An 11,955-nucleotide genomic window follows, 5' to 3' on the forward strand; every position below is an offset into this window, starting at 1 on the left:
CCTGAGGTTGTTCTGTGAGGGAGTGTGGGGGACGTGTGGCTCCAGTGCTTGAAGTGGGGCCCCACAGGGAGGGACACAGGGAGGTTGTTTTGGGGGGATCCTTCTGCTTTCCACTAATTCTGTGGGGCTATAAACATCTTTTGAGGATCTCCCTCCTCTTTTTAATTGGCTGAGTTGAATCTCCCAATTTGGGGGGATGAGATGACACTATTTGGGTGAGAATCCTGCTGTTTTCAAGCATTTTTTAGGGGTTCTAAGTGGCTCCTGGGAGTCTCCCCCTCATTCTGGGGGTTGCAGTGACCCCCCTGGCTCCACTGGGGGCTGAGGGGGGTTATAATCCCCAATTCTGAGGAGTTACAAACGGCTTGTGGGGGACCCAATCTGGGTGAACATCCCACCTGCAGGAGGGTGTCCCCCCTTCCTCCAGGCCTGCCGGGGTGGTTCAGGGACCCCTCCCCACACAGTGGGCACCAGGAGTATTTTTGGAAATGACAGGGCTCTTTGTGCCCTGGGACCAGCCCAGCTGGTGTCACAGAATCCCGGAATGTGCTGAGTGGGAAGGGACCCACAAGGATCAGGGAGTCCAACCTTCAGCCCTGCACAGGACCATCCCCAAGAGTCACACCCTGTGCCCCAGAGCATCATCCAAACACTCCTGGAGCTCTGTCAGCCTTGGGGCTGTGCCCACTGCCCTGGAGAGCCTGGTCAGTGCCCACCACCCTCTGGGGGAAGAACCTCTTTGTAAGATCCAACCTAACTGTGCCCTGACACAACTCCAGGCCATTCTCTGGGTGCTGTCCCTGGTCCCCACAGAGCAGAGATCAGTGCCTGCCCCTCCTCTGCCCCTGCCAAGGAAGTTGTACCTACACTGAGGTCTCCCCTCAGTCTCCTCTTGTGCAGCTGAACACACCAAGTGCCCTCAGCTGCTCCTCACACGCTTCCCCTGCAGGCCCTTTCCCATCTTGGTTGCCTCATTTGGACACTCTCTAACGGCCCATTATCTTGCTTCTGTTGTGGTGCCCCAAAGTGCCCCAATATTTCAGGTGAGGGAACTGCCAGGGCTGTGTGATTTGGGGCCTGAGGGTACTCAGGGGACATTGTGACACTGCAGGGCCTCCTGTAACCCAGGGGACATTGTGACACTGCAGGGCCTCCTGGAACCCAGGGGGCATTGTGACATCGCAGGGCCCAGGGGACACTGCGACATTGCCCAGTTTTATAAGCATAGTTATTGGCATTTCTTTTTGATAAAGTTTTTTTCCTTCCATCTGGGCATATTTGCTCTCTTGCTCTCTCTCTGTATCTCTCCCTGTTTAGGTGAAACCAGGGTTATTGAATTTGAGGCAGGATGTTGAGGTCAGTAAGATACATCCATGCCATCAGCATATACAAAGTGAATATCTTGGCTTTCTTTTTAAAAAGATCAGTTACCTCTTCATCCAACAACTTAACAGCCCTCTGAAAATAGAAACAAGATTTAAGCAATCGACAGCAGCCAATCTGCTCATCCTCAAATTCCTCCAAAGCTTTAGGGATGTTGAGCTCTGGCATTTTCCCTGAGAGAAAACTGAACTAAAGTCCGAGATGGCAACCTCCTCAGAACAGAAAACTTCCTCTACTTCTGGGGATTTTTGGATAAGGCTTAGCCCCAGTCTGTTCTGTTTCCATGCATTACAGTTTGTCACATGATTATGGAGCACAACACAGGCTGGATGGAGAATGGATTGAGATCAGCCCTGAGGAGAAGGACTTGGGGTGGTGATTGATGAGAAGCTCAGGCAGCCCTGCTTGGCTGGGCAGGGAAGCCACTGGCAAGAGCCCAGTGGTCCCTGAGCATCCCAGCACGGGCAGCGACTCCTCTGGGCCATCGAGGGGCTGGGAGAGGGGTCTGGGGCAGTGTCAGAGCCCAGAGGGACCCCCCAGCAGAGATCAGATGGTGTAACTCCAGTGTGCTGGTTGGACCTGCTGGCAGCTGCCTGTCTCACACTGAGAACTTGCTGGGCTCTCCTTCATTCAATGTCCTTTCAGAATGGGATTTAGGGAACAGATCTGAAGCCTCCCTGCAGGGTCCCTTTTACTCCTGCAGCCCCTGACACTGCAGGGCTGACAATGATGGGCTGAGCAGCATTTTTGGGCTCCCATGGAACCACAGGAACATCCATCTAAAACAGGCAGTGCACAGAGATATTTCTGGAACAGATCTGATTTTTGTTAATAAAACTTTATGCTGTATAAATTTAGTTTTTAATTTTTTACTCATGGCTACTGGTTGCCAACTGAATTTTATCAGTAAAATTGCAATTGCCTCTTTTGATCACAGCCACCCACAGTGCATTTGTGACAGTGAGCTCGGTGTTTCTGTCTCAGCTGTCGCCATCAGCAGACATTGGAATGCCCACAAGCCCCTGAGCTCTAAGTCAAGGACAATTAGGGCCATACAGACCTCATTCCCAGCACTCAAACACAGCCCTGTTGCTGGTGCTCTTGAAATAGAATAAAATTCCAGAGACCACCCCAGAAATTGCCTCTGTAGTGTCAAATAAAATAAAACACCCACCCTCCCCTCCCCCTCCCCTCTGGCCAACAGTTCCTGCCCACTCCTCTGCTGGTTGCTCCTGAGTCACCTTGCTGGCAGATCCCAAACAGATCTTTTCAAGGGTTCCTTGTTTAGAACCTACACCCTGACACCTTTGTTTTCACCAGAGCTGTGTGAGAAAGGGCAGTGCTGGTGGCAGTCAGGGCAGGGCTGAACACTGGGGTGACTTGGCAGCTCCCTCTGCACCGTCTGTGCCACCTGCATTCCTTTGGGAAATATTTCTGCCCAAATGGAACACAACAGTGGCCTTTTGGACATGCTGCCCCCAGGGGGGTAACTCTGAATATTTAGAATAAAACAATGACCCCTCTCCACAGCCAAGCAAAGCTTGGAGCTGTTTCCTAAAAGCATCATGTGTGGTGTCCCCAGTTGTGTCTCTGGGCAGGTCTGGAGGGGCTGCTTTGTGCAGGGCAGCCCTGGGGGCCCATTGCCATGGGCAGGGCTGCACTCTGGGGGTCGGGGCTTTGGTTCTTTGGTGTCCAGGGGCCAGTGTGGGATGGGGAGGGTGGGCTATGCCATCCCAGAGGAGCTGCTGCCATGGGCAGCTCTGCAGGGATGGAGAGGAGGGGCTGTGACATCCCAGAGGAGCTGCTGCCATGGGCAGCTCTGCAGGGATGGAGAGGAGGGGCTGTGCCATCCCAGAGGAGCTGCTGCCATGGGCAGCTCTGCAGGGATGGAGAGGAGGGGCTGTGCCATCCCAGAGGAGCTGCTGCCATGGGCAGCTCTGCAGGGCCCAGCAGGGCAGCTCAGTGTGGGGGTGATGCTCAGAGGCCCCCAAGGGAACCAGCACTGGGGGTGTCTGAGCAGGGGCAGGACAGAGGGTGGGAAGGACCCTGGTCCTGCTGTCAGGAGCAGCAGTGGGGTGTTCCCTTAGGATTTTATAGATCTGTAGATTTTATAGAGCTATGGAGTTCATTACATTTAAAGTAGGGGCTGGCAGATTCTCAGCCCTGAGCTACATTCCTGCATTTTCTGTCTTAAGGCTCAGAGAGCAACTAGAACATATTCTAGTCCAAATCAGGTACCATTTTAGTCCTAGTGACAGAAGGCCCAGAAACCAGGCTGGCTGTGCCACTGCCTGGTCACTGTGGTTACCTCCCTCTCCTGCAAAGTTACTGCCAAAGTCAGCAAAGGGGGGGCAAAGAAGGTTCTGTTGCCATGGTTACAAGCACCATTGTTTTCTAAGGGTTTTACTGTCAGTTTACTTTTAAACAGCCCAGAAAGGAAGTGAAAAGACTCCAAAAGGATGGATGGCTAACCTAATAATATTGTGAAAACACGAGACAATACAGCGATTGTTAATTATTGTATTTCAGGTGTCTTTCATTGCTTTCCAGATTTTTACTGTTAGTTTGATTATTTGTGAACCCCCTTACACTGAACTGAGTTTTCCTTTTACAGCTGATTCATGAAGAAGATAATGCAGCAATGGAATTGAAAGCTTGTATTGTTTTGTGATATTGATTGTTTTGCAGTGTTCACATTTTGTATATATTTTGTCCCAACAGTTTTGCAGCATTTTGTGAACACCATTGGGAATATTCCTGTGTCCTCTCCGATTGCTGCTACTTGTGAAAAAACTTCCCTTAATTCAGTTTGAGAGTAAACACAAAAGTTCATGTGATTGTAAGATCGAATTTGTCTACCTTGAATTTGTCTCTAAAATACTTTGTCATCTACTCAAACAGTGTGAGAGCTCACAGAAGCCTCACAGAGGAAGAGACCTGTGTTAAAAAGCACCAAGTGGTTTGTTTGCCACACTGCAACTGAAGGATTAGTTTTGTGGACTCTCCCATGGGCACTGCCTCACATCCTGTTTGCAATGTTGGAGATAAATTGGTACCATCATAGTTTCCAATGGTTTGTTTAGCTTGTACCCAGCTGAAATGAATGCCCTGACTGGCTTTAATGTAATACCCAGTTTCTGTGGTGTCTATCCCAGACACCAACATGTGAAAATGCCAAAGTCAGTGGCCAATTGGATACTGACTGGTGTGCCACGATAACACACACATGAGCATTTTGGTATGGATGGGGATGCTTTTCTAGCATGGAGGCAAGAGGGCCCTGCACAGTCACTGCAGGAGACAGAGAGAGGATTGAGCACAGTCAGAGGGCAGAGTGTGGCAGGAGGGTTTGCCCTCCATGAGGCCTGGAATCTGCTCAGAGAATGCAGGCTCTCTGTGGGAAGCAATTCCGAGGACCAAGATGTTGTTTGGTGTTGCATCAAACTGCAGACACATCCTGCCTTCAGTGAGGTCCTAACGAGCCTATAAATGTGTGGCTGGCACTCAACCACTCTAATTCTAGAAAAGCTTCATCCCTCATCTTCTAAGAAACATTCATCTGAAAGGGAAAATTAATTTGAAAAATTATTTCATGGTTTAGACCCTTTTTTGCAGAAACCCCCAGAGATTCATTGTGTTATCCACACCTTAAGGATTGGACACTCCTGTTCATCTGTTCCAGTCTGAGGACTGAGTCTGTGTGAAATGGTGAGATAATGATCCCCTACAAGCCAGATGGAAGAGACTGATCCAGGTTCTGTCAACTACCCACACCACAGTCAGAGACAGAAGGGAACTCCTGTGATTCAACTCCCAGAGCCAATGGAAGATTAGCAACTTGATGTTATCTTGAGTAACAAAAAGGATTTTTTTGCATAGCTGGTTTCCTGCTCGAGTGGATCTCTGGACTTACTGCTCTAGAGCTAAGGAGACCTCTGTTCCTGGAAGGGGTGCATCAACAGAAACTGCCACAGATAGGAAAAATGTGTTTTAAATTACTCTTTCTTGATGTATTGTTTATTGGTAGCAATCATGAATCAGATTTGAAATAAAAATTTGCATTTGGCTCTAGCCCAAAAGATAAAAAAAGATATTGTTAAATTTGTTGTGAATTTGGCCAAAATTTGGAAACAAACGTGAGTTCTAAACCAGCTAATCTTGGAGGTGTCTCACTGAGCTTGGAAATATCTTTGGCAAGATTGTTCCATGGTTGCCAAACTGGACTTGGATAAAAGCTGATCATATTAATCATATTTGTAGTTAATTTGCTTAATAGCTGCAGGATCCAATGCTACTGTAGTCGCTTATTCTTATGCTACACTCTTAAGTAGAAGTAGAGAGACTCCACCAAATTCTCTCTTTTGCCAAGGCTTCAAGGGGAGAAAGGCTGCCATGGGATTTTATACATCTGTAGATTTTACATAGTTATGTAGTTTCTTACATTTAAAGTAGAAACTGGCAGCTTCTCAGCCCTGAGCTACATTCCTGCATTTTCTGTCTAAGGGTCAGAGAGTAACAAAAACATATTCTAGTCCAAATAAGGTACCATTTTAGTCCTAGTGATAGAAGGCCCAGAAACCCTTGGAGAAGCTCCAATGAGAGAAAATGTCCTGAAGATGATGATGATGATGATGATGGATGAAGGAAAGGGGTCCTGAGACCTCCAACTCAGTTCTAAGAGGGTGTGCCAAGGGGCAGACCTAAGAGAGGCTCTGGAAACAGACCATTTTTAGATTGGATGGAACCTTTAGTTATGATAATCAAGTAGTGTTATAAATCAGTAAATCCCATAGTGGTGACACAGAGGATGGAGGTGAAAAAGAGGTGCAGAAGTGAGGGAAGGCAGTCAGCTCGTCTGCCCATCCTCAGCACATCCACATCCTTGGAGGGGGCTCCCCCCTGGCCTGGGCGAGCCGTGAGGAACCTCAAGTCCTGCTTGAAGAAAACCAGGCCGGTACTGGGGGCAGGGTGTGCATCTCTCTGTGTGCTTTCCATCCTCTGTACACCTCAAACCCTGTAAGTAAAGAACTCCTCTCAACCCTACCCAGAGAAAGTGTCTCGGAAAGTTTTTCCAGAAATTCCAGGCAACAGGAGATGGCGGGATGGCCTCGTCTTTGTTGGCCACCTGGGGTGAGGTGGGAGCCCAAAGGGAAGGGAGCAGGCAAGTTTGGGAAATTATGGGGAAGAGAATTGGGAGGGGAAAGGCCAGAGGAAAGGGAAAGAGATCCCAGGACACAGTGGAATGTCCTGAAATGAAGGGGATATTGTGACTACAGAGGAACCTCATGGAACTGAAGGAACCCTGAGATGTGGAACCTCATGGAATGAAGGGGCCAGTGTGACACTGTGGAGCCTCACTGAGTCAAAGGGACCATGAGACACTGGAAAACATCATGGAACCAAAGGAATCATGGGAAACTGCCGAACATCATGGACTCAAAGGTACCCTGGGACATTGCAGAACAACATGGATAGTGATGGTCAGACAGAGGAGCTGCCTGAAATCCTGAGGCATTTGACACATGTTGAAAAGTCCGAGCATGACCTGATCAGCTGGAACAATGGAACACTTGTCATAAAATGTCCCTGTTCTCCCACGGGATCACACTGAGATGTTTTCAGGATGTACATTAACAGCAAGGGCAGAACTGTTGCCCTCCCACCCTCTTGGCACTGTCAGCATTCTGTCCTTTGGGCTGCACATTTCATCTCCCTCAGCTTTCACCTCTTCCCACCTGTCCTGCCTGAACTGCCCATGGCTGAAGTTCCCTTCCCAGCAGCCTGTCTGCACAGCAGCACTTGCCAGTGCTCTCTGCATTTCCCTTCCCCTCACTCTTGGGTTGCTCAGACACCTCTCAAATACCAACTTGGGACTTCGAGCTTCAGGGAGTTAAAAGCTTTTCTGTCCCTCAGTAACTGGTCTAATTCTGTCTTCAGACAACTTTTTATTTGTGTTTCTTTCATTTCTTTTCTCTCTAATACATTTCATGGTTATGCTTTGGGGAAGGTGAAGCCCAATGGTGGCATCTTGGACCTGGCACAGAGTTTAGGAGGGTGTTTGTTTTCAATGGTGAAACTTATGAGTTTTAGATTGCTGCAAAAATAGAGGAAAATTCCCTCTTTGCCTGTGTTCAGCCAGTTCTCTGAGCAAAGCAGGTCCCAGTGGACTGATGAGAGACATGATGGGGCTGGGGAGGTGTGGAGCAAGGTTGTCCCCACTGTCAGACCTCAAGGGATTGCTCTCCAATTAGTCCAAACCTTCTTGGGGGAGAACCTGGGTCAATATCAATCAGAGAATGCTGCAATCACCTCTTCTCCAAAAAGAAAAGTAATTATCCGCATAATTTAAAAAAGGAATGCACATTTATTAGAAGCTCTTTCAAACCTTTCTCCAAAATTTTTTTAGGCAACTTGCTTAATTAACTCTCCTTGGTTAGAGGACAAACTCAGAAAGAGCCATGATCTGTTAGGTTTTGCTTTATCTTAACAAGCCCCGTGGTGCATTTGGTGCTGAGCCCTTGAACCTCAGGTACCGAGAGGAGATTGCACAAACCTTTCCATATGTCAAAGTCAGAAGAAAATCACAAAGTATCTCAAAGCACTAATGGTCCCACTGAGGGCCATTCCCCATACAGGCTCTTCAGAGTGGCAGGAGGAGATAATTGGAAGCCTTGATTGAAGAAACCTCTCATAGACTCGGTTTCAAAAGGAAAGGGAAAGTATTTTAATCAATATTGAGTCCCTTGAAGCATTAACAAGCCTCACCTTGGGCTGTTACTGACAAAGCCTCTCAAGGGACTAATTAAAGCAGATCATTGCAGGCCATGATTTCAAAAACCTCTCACAGCCTGGGTGTCAAAAATAAGCACCTCAAAAACCTTTGAGTACCTTGAAGCATTAACAAGCCACACTGAGTGTTGTTACTGACTAAGAATCTCAAGGGACTCGTTACAGCTGAAAATTGGAGGCCTTAATTGAACAAACCACTCAGAGACTCCAAACCCAAAGCAAAAGTCAAAGAAAAACCTGCAGTCCCTTGGAGCTTTAAAGAGCCCCCAAAGGCCATTCCTGACAAAGCCTCCCCAGGGACTCACCCCAGCAGACCCTTGGAGGCCACGACTGCAGGGAGGCAAAGACTCTGGGCAGCAGCTCAGGTGCTGAGCAAAGCCTGGCTTGGCTGGAGGCAGCAGAAAGGCCCAGCCCTGACCCCCAGCCCAGGGAAGGCACATCCTGTCCCTCACAGCTTGCTCAGGGCTCTGCTGGGGGCACTGGCATGGGGGGTGATGCTGAGGGCAGGACAAGGGGTGACAGTGCCCAGCCCTTCTGGTGCTGTGCCAGGAGGCCACGAGGCCCCAGAGCCTCAGCACAGCAGGTCTGCTCACAGCCCTTGGTGGCACAGATGATGCTGTGCCCGAGGGGACAAAGACTTGGGATCTCTTGAACTTCTGGCCCAGTCACTTGATGTCCCTCTGTGAAGGAACAAACCACCTCTCAGAGGTGGGTGACAAACCAGTGCTGGGAATGGTCATTGGGAGGGGCTGGTCTGTGATGGATGTCCTGGGGCACCTTCAGCAGAGTGTCCAGAAAACAAGGCCAGTCTGGGCCAGACACAATGGGGGGCTTTTCCCACTTGTCCCCTCCTAAACTCACCTCAGTCTCTAACACAGACAGCTCCTGCCATCCCCCTTTGCCACTCCAGAGATCCAGAGGGTTCTGCACTCCTGTGCCCTGATGCCACCAGTGTGCACTGGGCACCAGTGTCTACTAAAGTTTTACACCTCTGTGGATCTGCTGTGCCAGGCCATTGAATCCACAGAGTCCAGTGTGCCTGGTCATCCCTTTCCTCCTCCTGGCCAAAGGCAGGGACCCTCTATTCCTGTTCTTGACCAGAGTATGCACTGTCTGAGCTCTGTGATGCCAGACCAGAAGTCCCATCACCAGGATCAAAGGAGTTGATTTAGGTCTGATTTTCTTCTTGTGTCTCTGCAGCAACTCCATGGACATCCTTCTTGGCTGACCCCTTCTCCACAGCTCTCTTCCCTCTCAGTTCATCTCCATGGGCTCCCAGCTTAAAGGTGGGTTCACCATCCCACTTCCTCCTGTCTCCTCCTGGTCATACAGAAAGAACCAGAGTTGACCGCGTGGCCTGTGCTTGGGATTCCCTTTTCCTCTTGCTGGGGCAGGAGAGGACTGATCTCCTGGGCTGCCCCTGAGAGCTGAGCTGCTGGGCCATGGGGATGAGGAAGTGCCCAGAGTTTCTCCTACATTTCAGAGCCAGGAGGATGTCACCTCTAGAGCTGGTGTATCCCCCTGGAGGGAATATATTGCTGCCAGGCTGTTGGAATGTGATGCAGGGGCACTTTGAACCGCCCTCCTCCCCATGCCCATTGGGCAGGGAACATCCTCTGGATCTTTAGGGGTGTTATCACTTCTTAGATTACTACAGGTGATTGCCAGCACTGCTAATTCTCTCAATACTGGATACCTTTATCTGCAGTGCTCCACTGCCCTGAAGAGTTCACAAGATATCCCTTCAATGGATCTCTTGCCCTCACTCTTGAGAAGAGCCATCTCCAGAGACTGCAAATTTCTCCTTATTTTCCAACTCCTCTTTCAATTTTCTCATCTCTAGCAAGGGATCCCAGTTTTTGGGCTACATGACCTTCCAATTGCTCACTATCAGCTCTCTTATCATGGCATCAAAGCAGCCAGGAAGGGATCCACTCACCTGGCTGGCAGCTGGAATCTTTTCACAAGTCCTGATGTTCTAATGAGCTCAGGGACTGGGTAACTTTGGTTTCCTCTTTGATTTGTCTCACTCCTTGACATTTCTTTGCAGTAGAACTGGCTTCTTGACCTTCCCCCTCCTCTCCTGATTCTCCTTCTTCTTGTGATTCTCCTTCTTCTTTTTCTTCCTCCCTCACTAATCGATGACTCAGACCTGTCACTCACCTTACCCATCTTTTTCTTTTCACTTCTGGGGCAATTACTGTAGTTGTGATTTGAGTCTGTGTTTCAGCCACAGTGCCCTCCAATGCAGTTTGGGTCCCTGCCTCCCCTACAGTCCTCTGAGAGTACTCAACTGTGGCTCAACAGGCCCAGGCCAGGCCCCAGGCCCCAGGCCCCAGAAGCTGCTGGTTTTCACTGGGGCAGGCAGGGCACCTTCCATCAGGTGACGGGTCAGTTGGCCAGGGTTGATTATCTGTTAAGGTGTGAAGTGCCAGGTGATGGGAGGTGATACCTGCCCCAGAAACCTGCCCAAATCCTCCCACACACCCTGCCACTCAGGAACTGGATGCCTCAGGGCACATTACAATATAATATCACCTAAAGTTTCTTTTCTCTTGCACCAGGATGACACACCAGAATCCACAAACCCCATAGTGTGCCAACAGTATTAGTTAATATTATTACCAGTATCAAGCAGCTCACATAAGGATGAGCAAACACCATAGGAGACTTCATTATAAAGCCATTCATGTCAATCTCAGGCAGACAGGGAGGGTGAATTCCTCCCTCATCCCCAGAAGATGCTCCTCCAGCAGGACAAGGCCATCAGTGTAAGGGCAAAGCACAGAGCCCTTGTTTATGTTGATGTGTTCCCAAACTCAGCACAATAAAAAGATGAGCAGCTCAGCTGACAAACTCTGTGTCCAGTGACAAAAACACTGTGGTGGGTTGACTGATGCAGGGCTGTGAGGGCTGCTGTGGGGAAATGACCTCCAGCTCAGCCAGACCCAACACACATGGGGGTCTGAAATATCTCAGGGTTTGTTTGGTTCCATGAGGCCCTGCAGTGTCACATTGTTCCCTTCATTCCATGAGGTTCTGCACTGTCCCTGGGTTCCTATGGTTCTATGAGCCCTGGCAGTGGCCCTTTGATTCCCTGAGGTTCCACAGTGTCCTACAGTTCCTTCAGTTCCATGAGGCCCTAAAGTGCCTAAATGGTCCCTTCATTCCATGATGTTCTCCTGTGTCCCTTCTTGCTTGCAAAGACTGTGCCATGTCAAAATGGCCCCTTTGGTTCCATGAGGTTCTGTGGTGTCACAGTGTCCCTTTGGTTCCAATAGGTTCTGTGGTGTCACAGTGTCCCTTTGGTTCCAGGAGGTTCTGTGGTGTCACAATGGCCCTTTGGTTCCAGGAGGTTCTGTGATGTCACAGTGTCCCTTTGGGTCCAGGAGGTTCTCTGGTGTCACAATGGCCCTTTGGTTCCAGGAGGTTCCACACTGTCCTTGATGGAACAGACCAGGTTTGTTGTTTCCCCACCTGCAGAGCTGCCTCCAGCTCTGGGGTCCCAGCACAGCAAGGACATAGAGCTGTTGGAGCAAGTCCAGAGGAGACCACCAAGATGATCAGAGGGATGGAGCAGCTCGGCCATGAGGGAAGGCTGAGAGAATTGGGATTGTTCAGCCTGGAGAAGAGAAGACCTTTGGGGTGACCTAATTGTGGTTTTCCAGGACCTGAAGGGAGCCTAAAAGAAAGATGGAGAGAGACTACTTCCAGGGTCCTGGAGTGACAGGAGAAGGGGGAAATGGCTTCACACTGACAGAAGGAAGGGTTAGATGAGATATT

This window comes from Pithys albifrons, chromosome 10, assembly GCF_047495875.1.
Source record: "Pithys albifrons albifrons isolate INPA30051 chromosome 10, PitAlb_v1, whole genome shotgun sequence".
NCBI lineage: Eukaryota > Metazoa > Chordata > Aves > Passeriformes > Thamnophilidae > Pithys > Pithys albifrons.